Source organism: Mycteria americana, chromosome 1, assembly GCF_035582795.1.
Source record: "Mycteria americana isolate JAX WOST 10 ecotype Jacksonville Zoo and Gardens chromosome 1, USCA_MyAme_1.0, whole genome shotgun sequence".
Taxonomy (NCBI): Eukaryota; Metazoa; Chordata; class Aves; order Ciconiiformes; family Ciconiidae; genus Mycteria; species Mycteria americana.
In genome coordinates, this window is record NC_134365.1 from 204,761,492 (window position 1) to 204,773,931 (window position 12,440).

Below are 12,440 nucleotides of genomic sequence, written 5' to 3' on the forward strand. Positions count from 1 at the left end.
GTGCAAGAAGCAATACAAAAAACTTCAAGCTTTCATTTTAAGTAAATTCCTTGTTTATCAAACATGAAAATAAAAAGCCAATACAGAAAAATCCCAAGTACTCTCCCCTGTGGCAAGCCACACTTCAGCCATTGGACTGGCTCGTTAGTCTGTTTTTTCCCATTTTATGTGAATCTGGAGGGGTCTCAAAGTGCAGCCCACAAATTTCCCTTGTTGCTGGGGTCCATATTTCTGCGAATTCCAAAAATGGGGTTTGGTTAACTTTTCTGCCTTGTCTCCTACATGGTTAACAGTATGTACTATCTTGCCCCCTTATTTATTTCCTTTGCAGTGATGCTTAGAAAATACTGGAGCGGTGTGCTATCAACAGCTATTGCCTGTCCCACAGCTGCGTGACTCCTTGCTCCCCTCATCTGTATCCCTATTTCCTTCTGCCTTATTTTGTACATTCGCTGAGGCATGTGCTCTTTGTGTTTGTGTAGTGTGAGTGCAGCTGGCTCCTTCTCTGCTGCTGTATTTCACATAGGGTTTGGTTCCACAGGTGTGTTCCTCACCAGCAAAGGCAGACTGAGATGTGTCCTCTCTTAAGCTGTGGATCCCATCCCTCAGCTATGCTGAAAACTCAGGTGGCTGCACAGAGAAAAATTACATGAGATACATGATTTGTAGGAGGAAAGCGGCCTGAGACAGATGAGATAGCCCCAGCTCAAGGTTCTTCCATGGACCCATGCAGATCTGTAGGGAGGGTCCAGATGGCAGGAGATGGTATTCAACCCCCAACCGAGCTTTTGCTTTGCCTAATCTCTAATTTTTTTAGAAGTATATTGATATGCTTATAATAAGCTTATTCAAAAAATGACAGCTGAATTACAAACCAACACAATACAAAATCCACACATTGTTGTGATAGCAAACGGCCTGCCAGATTTCTGGTTTCTTTCTTCTGGAAAAGCTATTGCATGATAGGAAATGATGAAGCAGGATGAGGGCTTAGGAAGATGTGCACTTCAGACAATCTGCCAGGTATTCAGCCTTTAATCCTGCAGACCATCAGTCTGCTCTTGGCAGACAAAGCAATTAATCTGTACAAGGGATGCAGATATTAGGTCAAGGTCTTTTCTCCCAATTTATGTACTCAGAGTGGCTTGAGAGGTACAGGAACAAAATGTCTGGAACTGAGGATAATTCATCTTGTCTCAGACATGTTGCAGTCTTGTTCAAAGGGGCAGCATTTTAGTGAGGGTTTGACAGACAGCGTGGTAGTCCGATGCCGATGCAGAGAGAAGCCAGCGGTAGTTCTTGTTGAAAATAAAGGATCTCCTGGGCAGAATGACACTATTTACACTGCACCTGCATGATGGGTCCAAATCAGACCTGACTGCTGATGGGTACATCTCTCTAGCCTGAACAGGGCCAGGTCTCTTGCATCTGTCCATGCTATGACTGATTCATTATTTCATCTAGAAAAGCTCAAGGTATCTCTGAGCTTCAAGGAGGCTGAGGACCCTGCTTTGATGTTGGGTTATGAGTTCTTATGGGGACAGCCATGGCCTCAGCTCTCTGCACCTCAGGCGAATCATATGAAGTCAGATTCTCCTAAAACTCTTCTGTGCTAAACTTGTAGGTCACTGAGCTCAAGAGCTGAATTTTCAATCCTGCATATCCTTCTGTGCTCCCCCCGACTCAGAGGCATGGTTTCAACGCAAGGGGCAGTAAATAGGCAGAGTGTACTTCTAGATGAAGGTGAGTGCTTGGGGTCAAGAGCTCCGAGAAGCTCTTGACATAGGAGCTTGGTCTCCTGCCTCCTGGTATGTATTTCTATAGTATCTCACATGGTTAAAACAGAAGTGGACCATGCTTTACAGGAGGGGCTTAGTGATGCCTTGAGAAAGGGCCACCTCCTGAGGCTTGGGCACAGCTTTGAAATGTAGATAGGAGGTAGGTGAAGAGCTGCTTGGTGATGGGAATACACAAAGCAGAACCGCAAGTACCTCGTGCAAACGCTTAGGCCTACAAGGCTATTGTGTGGGAATTTTTCTCATTGCAATTTTAGATGTGTGTTATTTTGGATTTGTCTCTATCTTCCCTATTTCCATGTTGTTAGGAATCAACATGCAACACGCACTTGCTAACAAGACAGCTTGTTCCTTTCGGGGTCAGGTGTCCTTGGACCAGCTTTTGTTTTGTATCAGAGTCAGAGGTGGTCAAGTAAAAGGCTCTAGGAAGCACATTTGGGCTCTGGGGTAGCTGTGAAATAAAGGCTTTAGAAGAAAGAGCACATCGTATTTCAAAACTGATAGAAGGAAAGGACATGTGCATGAGGGCTCTGGGAAGTTGCTTTGCTTTGATGTTTTCTTTTTAAGCACTGACGAGGGGGAGGACTTGCAGGAACATGCATGGAGAGCTGCACTCTTCTGAGCTTGCCGAGGAGCTGCCCAGTCTGCACAGTGCCACGGGGAAGATCACTGTGCTGGTACGTGCACAGACGGAGATACAGAAGCGTACTTGTTATTCTTGTGATGCTTCTGTCTCTGCTTAGAGTCAGGTGGTTGAGAGGGATGTTTGCTCGCTTTCTAGCTGTACAGGGATGCAATACTACAGAAAGGGCAGGACTGGTGGGCTTCCCTGAAAATGGAGCAGCTTGTACAGAGGGGCTCCTAGCAGGGTCTGTTAGCTCAGTGGTCTGAAAGAGAGCGACTCTGAGACAGAAGGACTTGCCTGCAGGATTGCGTCTTTGATTTTCCTGGAATATTTTAGAGACTGAGCTCGCAGCCTAGCTGTCCAAGAGAGATGGTCGTGGAAGTGGTGTGATGGGAAATGGTGTGGTCAGGACAGTGGTGTGATCAGTGGGAATCCTTTTCATGTTTTGGGAAGGGGAGGACTTACCTTCGGGTGTGGAAGGAAAATTACTTTTAGATAGTGGAATTTGGAAAGACAACCCTTGCTACTGCTAGGTTGCCTGACTTCAGTACTTGAGTTGCTTTGTTCCCTGGTGTTAAGGGGTCATGAATAGATGTGCCCAACAGGAACTGGTCAAGTTTAGCAAAGACAAATGCAAAGTCCAGCTCTTGGGGCAGAACAACCCCATGCACTGGGCACAGGCGAGACACTGACCGTCTAGGTGGCATTTCTGCAGAAAAGAAGCTGGGTTCCTGGTTGACAACAAGCTGAACATGTGTCAGCCCTGGGATGCGGCCCAGAGAGCTTGTGCAATCTCTGTCCTTGGAGATTTTGAAAATTCAGTTGGGCAAAGGCCTGAGCCACTTGGTTGGACTTTGAAATTTGTTCCATGTTGAGTGTAGTTGGACTATGTGAGCTCCTGAGGTCCCTTCCAAGCCAAATTGTTCTATGACTCACAACTAACCTCCAATTTTTTGTTGTTGTTTTTCCCCTGACCCTTGTCAGCAAATCGCTCACCCATGCGGTTCCCTCACTGCTCCCTCTGTGTCTCTATTTCCCTTGCTTCACACTGATGCTCTTCCAGTGTCCGTGCTGCCGGCACGGCCACACTGGCTGCTTTGCTGCAGCAGGGAGGGGACAGTGCAGGGAGCAGCAGAATGGGGCCAAGAGCTTTTCATGGTCTGATTCCCTGCAAAGGTCCTTCCCTGCCGCAGGGGACAGGTGCTGGCAGTCCGGCACAGGACCAGGGTTTGAAGGGGATTGTTCTGAAGTCAAGGAAGAGAAAGAGGAATACCATGGAGCAGTGGGAGGGAAGAGGTGACACCTTCTCAGTCTGCTTCTGTTCCCTTATTGTCACCTGCTGTCACATCACAAGCCTCTGGAACAGGTGGGCGTGGGCGACACATACTGTGCGAAGCAGTACAGCTTACTGCAATTTCCTCCTGCCCCGCATCTTTGCACTCTTTGCTTTTGAGGAGATATCCAGACTTAAAGACTGTAGAAAGAAATGGCCACTTCTAATATTGCTAAATGCATCTTTCTCTTTAATTTATTCACAAGGATAAAGCCAGCAACTTCTGGTTTTACCTGGATCTTTCTAATTTCCTATGGGTGTAAATACCTGTGATAGCCCTTGGTGCAGGGTATTTCACCCAGTACTTTGCCTAAGAGCTTAGGGTCGGCTTGGATGCCACCAGGCTGGACCTGTATGCCTCCAAGTTTCTCCTAGGCTGAGGAGATTGATTTGTGGTGGGGCTGTAAGCAAGCCCTCCGCTGGCCCTAAAATCATCAAGCCACGAAGCAGCTCTGTGTTAGCACAGCCAGCACGTACGCAAGGTGGGAAAGCACAGGATCTCCCTCAGCCAGGCAGCTGCCACACTAATCCTTGTGCTAAATCAGGCAGGTAGGTTTGAGATCCAGCCTGGCACCACCTCCTGCCCAAGACTGCCATCCACAGTGGGCTGCCAGACCCCTTCTGCCTGATTTAACCCCAGGAGAGGGAAAATGGCTGAAAATCCCCCAGGGAGAGAGATGTCCCGAATGGCATTAAGTTAGATGTCTGTGTCTCCCAAGTGCAGGGTCAAAACACAATCTGAATTTAGCCCTCTGATGTCTCTTTAGGAAGTGTGGCCATTTGCTATGGGCCACCAGGGTTGTGCTGTGTCTCTGGGGGCAGCTGGTTGAGGACCTGGTCTTCACAGTTTGTCGTTCTGCATGGACATGTGGTAGTTCAGATAATAGAGCTACAGACTTTGCAAAGGTTTCTTGACCTCCATATTACATTGAACGATGTGAGAAGCAGAAGGAAAAACACAATGCTTTTTCTTGGCAACAGATCCTTTCACTGCTATAGCATGTTTTCAGAATTTAGGGCAAAGTCCTCCGAAATGTACTCTGGCAGGAAAAGTTTGCATGGTTTTCTGCTCTACAGAAACATGTACGTTACTGTGCAGACAGAACCAGCCTGCTGTGCTGGGCAAACACATCCCTCTCATTCCCTGTTCCTGATCTGAGACTGACTTGTGTTCAAAGTCAGGTCAGAAGGGGCTTTGAGCAACCTGATCTAGTGAAAGATGTCCCTGCCCACGGCAGGGGGTTGGACTAGATGATCTTTGAAGGTCCCTTCCAACCTCAACCTTTCTATGATTACAGATTCTCCCGTTACGACTTGATTCCTTATTTTGCTCCCAAGGCAGCTCTAGTATTCCTGTCCCACTGCAGGAAAGCTGGAACAAAATCGCTTTCCCTCCGTTTCATCCTGTTTGTCCGGGTCTGGTCTGTGTGCCAGCTGATGGCCATGAGTTACTGCATCCTTTAAACAGATGCAGTGGTGCTGCTTTGCATAAAGAGTAAAGCCACCAGAACCATGGTTGAACATACAAACAGTTTATAAAAAGAGATCAGAATCCATATGGTGTCGTGTTCCCCAGACCCTCCCTGCTATTACCAGAACAAAGGAGGGGACAGCAAAGAACTTGGCGTTTACCTTGTCTAATACAGACTAACATTTTGCAGACTAAGGTAAAAACAAACTTTCAGTGGGTGTTTGTGTGCATATCTTAAGTGGTTAGAGAAAACATCCCTGGCAACTCTTACCAGATGTGTTTACAAGATGTATGTCAAAAGTTACTGCCACATCTGGATGTTGTCAACTAAATTTAGCACTTTGCATTGCAGCTACTTGCTTCAGTGGTGCCCTGGGTCTGAGTGCAGTTTCAGGGGGATTCAAAAAAGAAATTAAATAGCTCAACTACATGCTTAGGTTTTGACTTAGGCATGTGATTGTAGATCCTTTTTTAAAATTCTTCAGTCTGCTGCTGCTGCTCACTCTCTTGTACTAATCCCCACTGGTGGGATGTTTTATTTTTTAAAGACGTCTTTGAATAGAGACTGGGAGAATAAGGAATGGGTAAAGATTCTGCTAGTCTGACTTAGTTTTAGTTTCTGAAATGCAGTAGAGGATTGTGTTCCTGCAATTTGAGGGTGAAAGAGGAAAAAGAAGATAGTTTTATGCCATATTACTCTTCTGCCCTTTCCGCTCCCCTTTCTTTGTTCTCAAAGGGCTATTTTAATCAAACAATCACAAGGTTGCTACAAAGCCATGATCTCCAAATGTCACTGTCTTATGGGCTGGAAAAATGAATAAGTAATTTGTTGCAGGCAATACTGTACTTCTGCTTTTCCTCCCTGTCCAGCTTGGACTGCAGCGACCATGGGGGTTTGTGCCTGCAAACTGGTCTGCATGATCCTGCGGCGAGCCTGTTCTGCCTGCAAAGCCACAGCTGGGGGCAGTCGGTGCTAAATTGTGCCGGATAGCAGGAGTTTTGGTAATGCAAATGTGCAGCCTGCCCCTCTGAACTCTCCTGCATCCCTGCCCTATGGAAACTGATAGGACAGCCAAGGATTTTCCTCTTCTGCTGAAACTCTGGACTATTTACACAGTTAGGTTTTGGGATCTCTCAATACCAGAACACTTCAAGACAGCTTCGGTGGGAGTCAGAGATCTGCCACTTAACACAGAAAAGGCCACGTCTTTCTGCCAGTGACATGTCCTGATGTGTCCAGAACATGGACTAAGAGTGTGTCCACCACCGGCACCTCTCCCACGTGCCTGGACAGCTGGGTGTAGAGAAATCATGGTTCTTCTGGTCAAAAAAGAGGGGATTTCTTTTCAGCAGCTTGACTATGAGAGATGACATAGCAGTATCCCTCACAGCTGACCCTCTCCTTAGACACCTAGTATGTTGGATGGCATGCCCAGTTCAGGCTGTTTCCTATATAATACAGTAAGCTTACAAAGGCTGGGTGTCGTTTGATCAGCTGTCTATGGGGAACCCTAGAGAAAGCAAAGAAAGGTGGGGAAGGGGGGCACTGTTTGATAGACGCTACAGAAAAATATAATTTGGAAGAGGAACCAGTGGACAAATTGTTTCACATGCTGTTAGTAGTGAGGTTCCTGTGCTGGGAGAATATGAAAAAGCAAAATAGGCCTGGGTAGGAGGAATGATGACAAGAAAAAGGTTAAGAGTAGGCAAGCGTGTTTAAAGAAGGTAGCTGCAGAGGCGCCCTCAAAAATTGATGAGCAATGGAGCCGCTGAGGTGGAAAGATCTAAAATGTTGTCCTAAGCATAATGGGCACTTCGTGCTTGAAAAGGTGCAAGTCAGAGATTGGAAAGGAGGAAGCTGTTCGTCAGGGCATGAAGAGCAATGCTGGACATATGTTACCAGGCTCTTCTTGCCCAACATGGTGTAACAAAGCGGGGGAGGTAGAGGTCGAAAAGGAGATGGAGGTGAAAACTCTGAATCAGAGAGTGTAATGAAACTTGTGTAGCTGGGAAGGTAGAAATAGCAAAACAATGCAAATGGTTGATGGGGGGTGTTACAAAGTGCGTGAGGGTCAGGCATAGCAATCATAGAAAGAATCAGGTTGGAAGGGACCTCTGGAGCCATGTAGTCTAACCTACTGCTCAAACCAGGCTTAAATTCAAAGTTAGAGCAAGATGCTCAGGGCTCTGTCCAAATAACTTAAATATCTTTTCCAAAGATTTTTGTCAAAAGTTGTGATACCATAACTTCTGTGGGCATTTCTCCGCTAACCTTGATGGAGGCCAAGGAGGTCTTTTTGCTAGTGCTCACTGTCACAAAAAAACTTCTTCCATGGAGGCCTTTGTATTCCCAGTTCCTGAAGTAATCCATGCAGCAAAGAGGAAGCCTGTTCTGTTACATTGCTACATATCCTAAAGGGTGGCGAGTGTTGGGTGTTGTGAAAAATGTTCCTGTTCCCTTGTCTGAAGACTACAATGGAGTGTAATAACTTGATGTTAGCTATCTACATTGAAGTCACCCTTAACTCAAACAGCGTTAAGGGAAATACGAATGTTAAGTGTTTATTTATAAAATCTAAGCAATGAAGGTGTTAATGCCAGAAGGACGAAACCACATTTGATGTACTTTCCCAAATTCAAACCTGAAAGATTTCTGTCCTCTTATCTTAGAAGTGTTTATCTTGCCCATGTGGCCATGGGCCACTTAAGTTCCGAGTTTTCCTTTTGAGGAAAGAACCATGAAGAACAGTGCTAACTTTTATGCCCTAAATCTTATTTGGGACTTGCTTTGGTCTTCATTGAAATGATTTCCCTCCCTTTACTCACTGGACTTCTATCTTTTTGATTTCCCTGACTTTTAATATTTGTTCCTCTGTCTTTCTTCATGCCTTGGGAAATGGTGATGTCTGTTCTTATGCCAGGACTAGGCATCTCCTTCCCTTGACAGAACCATTATGAATATGAAACTTTTCCATTGACTGAACCTTCTAGTCCATATAAATAAAAATACAGATGTGTTTCATATGTACATCTTGCTACTGGCTTTTGGCTGAGAGAGTTGATTTCCGTCACATCCATGTTGATACTGGATATAAGGTGGATATAACTAACTCGCATTTCAGTCTTTAAGAAGTATAAGGCAGCATAGGAAGTCAGAAAGTTGCTTTAACATACTAAGAGATGGAAAAGCAGAGAGATTATAAGAACAGGGCATAGGGAAGAACTTGGTGAATAGAAACTACAACTTAATATCAATAGAGCATGACAGCGGAGAGTGGAGACTAATAGTGATCAGTTAAATGGTATGATCCCAGTGGGAACAATTAAAGTAAATGTCTTGGAGATATTAAACATAGGCTAGAAAAACAGCAATCAGCCTGAGTGATAGCAAGCTGCTGGTGTGCATACAGGATGAAGAGAACTTCTGAAAATGATACAGAAAGTCATCTGTGTAGGTAAGTCTGAGCAGAGCTCATACATGCTCCATGTAAAGTGAACGGCAAAAAGCACGCTTGGGGAATCGTGTGCCAGAAATTAATGTCATGCAGCTGTCACTGCATATAGCAAATGTTCTGAATAGTACAAAGTATTCCCCTGAGTGTGGGTGGATGCGGAGCTATCCCAAACACTTACATTATGAGAGATTTAGAGTGATAACATTTTCCATACATTACAAGATTCTCAGATTTACCAGAATCTGGATGAGTTTTAGTCTCAGAATTCCAGTTCAGATGTGTTATACCTGTAAATATCACAGAAATAGTTTCCATTTGCAAAGGGAAAACAGTAAAGATTTGTCTATAAATACTAAAGAAGATTAATAGTTACTGTCTCCAGTGTGCTTTGTTTTGTGTATTCTTCTTGCTGCTACAATTAAGGATTTCTTGTCATTATCACTTTCTGTGTGTCACTATGGTTTTCTATAATTTACTGGGGAGAAAAGAGGGAACGACATTTCATTCATCATTGCAAATCTCTTTTATGTGTGTTAATGCACTTTATATGAAGTGATTACACTGACAACAGCAGGATTTGGACCCTAATTTATTATGCAAATAACTTGCCCTGCATTAACTAATATGTGTCCTCCTGGGGCAGAATTGGAATTGCATGGCTTTGTCCAAACTGCTCTGAAAGGCTGTACCTGACATCTCAAGTGGCCACAAATGAATAATTTTCCTTCTCTTGCCTGCCTCCTCACCAGATACTTGCTACAGAGATGCTTGTTGAATGCAGACAGCTTGTTCCTGTGCCTGATGGTGCTCTCATCCGCAAGCTAGATACAGATTTCTAGGCTGAGCCACCTCACCTAACTTTAAATGACATTGATGTTGATGCCTACATCTCAGGTCAACAGCAAAACTCTCTGAATAGTTATCAGAGACAAATAGGGACTTTATAGTGTTATTTGTCTGACTGACTTCGTTTTGTACAAAATATTCAATGTCTCCTGTCAGACAGTTACAAAATTAAGACTTTTTCTTAGCCAAGATTTTGAAGCCTCATCTTCACTGACATTTGTCTTACCTTTGAGAATGCCAGCTGTTCTTCTTTTGATATCTTGTTCTCCCCTTGCTCCTGTGATGCTTTTTCTTCCTGAGTTTCCTGCATTTCTAATCACTTTGTGCATGTCCTTGAGTGAGTTTCTCTCCCCTTCCCTCGCGATAGGCTCCATAAGACTCTGCCCTTGTTCCTCTCTTCTCCTTATCTTGATGTAGTCTTGTTCACAAATACAAAACTAATTATCAATGGTATGCAGACAAGCTGCAGGTCAAACTTCCATTCCAGACTTGTTTCCTTATGACAGATTACAATCATGGTTCTTTCCCTTGGCTATCTGGCAGACACAACTCACTGTGGCTAAAACAAAGTTTATTAGCCTTTCTCTAGATGTAGGTTTTTATGGCTTGCTTGCTGCAACATTTATTTTCCTTCAGCCTCAGCAATGTAATCTTACCACATATAGGTATAGTGGTAAGTGTGCTACTGCACACTTAAGGTATAGTGTGCTACTGCAGAGGTTATCTTCCCAGCTTCTCATTTTCACTCTCGCTCTCTTTACGTTCCTCCACTGACCCTCTCTGTCACATCCTGTTTTTTTATGGTTTTCAAAGTCTTTGGGATGTAAAGTGAACCAATGTTAAGTGAAAAATAAAGGAGGTCATAAGAAGTCCTGGAAGTGAAACAAACCCTAGCGTATGTGATGCAATGGCCAGCAATACTAGCTTTCTGCATGTAAGACTCCCGGGGGTGCTCCTGTTCTCGCCCAGTGTGTGTGTGTCTGTGCACGCAGGACCCTAGATGAGAGCGACAGGCTCCTCCAGGCTCATCTGATCCATTCTTTACTTCAGACCACTTCTTATGTCCTCGTCCTTTTTCGGACACTGAAGGGAACCCTTCAATACTACTCTCCTTGAGCTTCTTTCTTCACACCTTCTCAGGAGCTGCTGTTACACTGAGAAAATGCCTGTATCTCACTTGCTTTCCCAGTAAAGAGGGAGAACGCTCTACTCTTAGCTTTTAGAGCTCTGATGCACCCACTCATGCAGAAGCAGCTCTCGTGCTTTATAGCTGGCAGGGACCCCCCACCATTAAGGGCTGCTGTGCAGGGGCAGCATGCGTCAGTTCAGGGTGCTGTGCTGCTTGGCCTGGTGCTCGCGTGTGCACTGGCTGCACTTGGTGCAAGAGGTAAATAAGACTCTGAAAGGTTTAACTGATGGCTTTGAAGTTCTGGTGGAGATGGACCCTGCTGTTCCCAAGGTAAGAGCCACCCCTGCATCAGTGTTACTCCTTTCTGGGCTGAAATTAGGAGGAAAGAAAAGCCTAGTTTTGAACTGTGAAAGAAGCAACTTGCCCTGTGGTCACCCCGATTCACCAGATTACCCAACCTGCTTGTGAGTGGTATGAATGTATGAGCATAACTAGGCTAGATGATGCCTGAGCTATAGTGAAATATCAATATAATTTCTGTACAGGTCATCTAAGCTCCAGCTCTTACTCCAGCGAGTTGCACAGATTGTAGTAATTTGTGTCAATGCATTTGGTCACTAAACCCCTGGATTTGTTGTTTGCTTTTATTTTAATGGGAGGTTTTTGCATGCGGATGGGTTGCTGTGGATAATAGATAGCTGAGCTAATGTAACCAGGGATAAGAGTCACAAGTAAATTCATGGGCTGCAAGGAAAATTAAGACCTTTCACAAAATATCGTTTGTTCTTTATTTGTTCAGAGGAAGAGGGGGTTTAAGGTTGCAGTATCCCTGTTGTTCTTCTGCACTTGCAGCAAGCCACAACGGGGGTGTAAATACTGTAAAATTATTAGAAACTTTGAAATGATTTTAAGCTATTTTAAAGGTAGCCTTGTTTAAATTAGTCTAACCTGTGACTTTGTCATAATATCAAATATCTGGTATTGTGTGAGTTGACTCTCAAAACTAGACACTTTTCCTGTCAACCATAGCTGTGGCTTTGAAGAGCCGAGGATAACACAAGGAGGAAGCTAGAGAAAAACCAGTGGGATTTCTTGTCTTGCCTGTTTCTTCGTCCCTTCACTTCCAGTAAATAAGGTGGTCTAAGCATTTTATTTTAGAACTTTATCTAAAGCCTCCTGGGAATTGATGGAGAGTTGCCCCTCTGACTTCTGCAAGCTCTGGACCAGGCTGTGAGGAAGGTGGCTTAGCCAGCAGGGCTGGACGTGCCAGGTCTGACGCAGCATGAGAGAGGAGCGGAGGTGCTCGTAGGTCTGAGGGCATCAGGACCTCACTGTAGGCAGCCCCTTCATATAGGCAGCTTTATGGAGGTACATCTGGGCACTGACTGGATCAGGCACATGGAGACAGCTCTCTGACATGAAACTTGTCTCTCCCCCTTAAGCAGGCTGTGCCTATGTTTACCATTATAAAACAGCAACCCCAATGACAGCAGTAGTTTTTCCTTTGATTTTACAAAAGCAAAGGCAAGAAATTTCCAATTCACAAGCAAATAAGGTGGAGAGATGTGTCATTGCACTATAAGTAATTAAATTTCTCCTTCCAATGCAGAAATGCTCTGTAATATACACTCTAACACAATGGCAAGCTTACCTTTGTGGTAAAACTAATGCACTTAATCTAAAAAATAAAAAGAAAATCAATCTTCTATCACAACAATCAATGACATCGATGTATTTATTCTTAGTTATGTCTGGTTTATATTTCTACTGAAATTTAAATTAAAA